Below are 2,392 nucleotides of genomic sequence, written 5' to 3'. Positions count from 1 at the left end.
GGGGTCTCAGTTTGTTTTAATTCCAAAGCTCCTATGTCCAGAACTTTAACAACTATTGAAAGATTGGAAGCAGAAACACATTACTAGCTTATCAAAATGTAAAAATTAGCTTATGTCTGGGATGTAAATCTGTTTCTAATTTTAAAATGTAAAGTATTTGTCTCCTCCATTGATCTGGGAGGGTTTCCTTAATAAAGTTATTTCAATTATATTCCTTGTTACATTCTGTAGTAGTGGAATGGATTAATTTATAGCATTCCTGTTTTTGTGACGCTCTCAATAGGGATGTTCTAATGAAGCCTCATGAAGCATTGTTATCCTTTATTTTCAATTCACTTTATAATATTACAATATTTTTCAATTTCACAATGGGTTGCTATTTATTGAGCCTTTTTGTTTAAACCAAGTGCGCCTCTACGTTGCACCCTCCAGACATCAGTCTAGTATCCTGGAGAGGCAGATACTTGAGCTGCACGAGGACTAGGATTGTTCACCTTTTACTTTGGAAATATTGACTTTGTGTGTTTTCCTTAGAGCGAACCAGTGATGTGACTGCCAGAGAGCATAGGTATTAATCATCACACCCTCCGATCTAAATTCCACTTTACCCAGTTTTTTTACGACTCTTCACTTAAGTTGTTCTCACTCCAAACTCATCACATACTGATGCTTGGTCAGTGGATCTCAGCGTCAGATACAGCCAAAAAAGATATCCTTTAGCTGCTGTAAGGTAACAAAGTATGAAGAGCAATGGTAGGAAGTAATATTATAGGCTGACCACAACAATGCAGGACTTACACACAGGAGACCAGGGTCCATGCTCTGGGTACAAAGGAGTGTTAAAAAGTGATGCTAAGGAGTCCTGACCAAGAGTCAATTTACAAGTTGGGAGAGAGAATGTGTTGGCACAACAAGAACTGAAATAGCAAGTACGTTTGGAGAAGCCATGACTAAAATAAGGTTCTAGGAGTATTGAAATGAACAGCACTGTTCTTGCGCTGAGAATTTATTTCAATGTGTAACAAGACCTCCTTTATATGTACTGGCTCAGCAGTGACTCCTTAGAGGCCTCAACGTGGTGTCTTGGACCTGGAAGCAGACAGGCCTCGGGACACCACATAACTGGACAGGTGACAGTTTACTGGCTGGCACACAGCCTATCATACAATGTGGTGTCTAGTCCAAAAGCTTGACATATTCGTCAAGGTTGAGGGTGTTCTCAAACGGAGATCAACGTTCTGGTAGGCCCAAAGAAGTACCACAGAAATGGAATAAACTATTGACTGGACAATTCAATTAGATTGACGCTAGCATGGATTTCTGCAAAGAACGATGTCATAGCAAAGCTAGACAACGTGCACACAGCCACTCTCTCCTCACTAAATCAGAAATAGCACTTGTCTGAAGACTTAAATCAATTTACGTTGAGTTTTCCTTCATTTTTCACCAATGTGTATTTACTACCATCATTACTACCAACTCTCAGTATTAGTACATCTTGTCTAAAAATGACAAGGATTGTGTGAAGTTAAGCTTAATCTGGTTGAAGCCAAGGAAGCAAACTGGAGATGAACTGGAATACTGTGATATTAGCGAACACACACACACACACAAACACACACACAGGCCAACATACACAGACTGGCCTCAAAGGTACATCCAAATTTCATACAGTGCAAATTCAGAAGTGAGGCACTGTTGAATAGAATTCATTCATTCTGCCGTCATTTCTTTCTGTCTTCCATCGGCCAGCGGGTGGCTGCAAAATGAGAATGGGGTCAACCTCTCCTCATTTACCTAACAAAAGACTGGGAAAAAAGAGAGAAAGAGGAGCTGACGGCTGTCACGGAGAGAAAGAGAGAGGGGATCCAAGACAGATGACCTGCAGCTTCACTCTAAAAAGTTTCATTCCATTACATCTCACACAATCCACATCATGTCAGCACCTATCAATTACTGTCTGCATCAAACAGCACAATAGGAACTGTCCTCATCAAAGAGCATTTGGAGAGTGATCAATGATGGCTTCCTACCTTCCACCACTGAAACAAGAGGGATGACAAGATCATCCGTTTATTCTGGTCACAACGGGACTTGTGCTTGCATGTGTGTGTGTATGTCTGTGTGTGTGTGTGAGAGAGAGATAGATTGAGTTGTGTTCAATATAACATATGAGATGGAAGTTTAAATAAATTGGCCACACTTCCAGAAAGTAGGATTTGAACTGACATTGACACACAAGAGATGATAACCCATTGGCTGACAAGTTGTGTTCTTTTGCATTAACAAAACATGCTTGGAGAAGTTGTAATGGAACCGCGAGTATCTGACTCGGTATCGGCAAATCCAAATTGGTAAATTACCTAATCAAGATCCTGAGCAAAAAGCATGA

The sequence above is a fragment of the Etheostoma cragini genome, chromosome 8 (genome assembly GCF_013103735.1).
Source record: "Etheostoma cragini isolate CJK2018 chromosome 8, CSU_Ecrag_1.0, whole genome shotgun sequence".
NCBI classification, from domain to species: domain Eukaryota; kingdom Metazoa; phylum Chordata; class Actinopteri; order Perciformes; family Percidae; genus Etheostoma; species Etheostoma cragini.
This window is presented reverse-complemented; position numbering follows the sequence as displayed.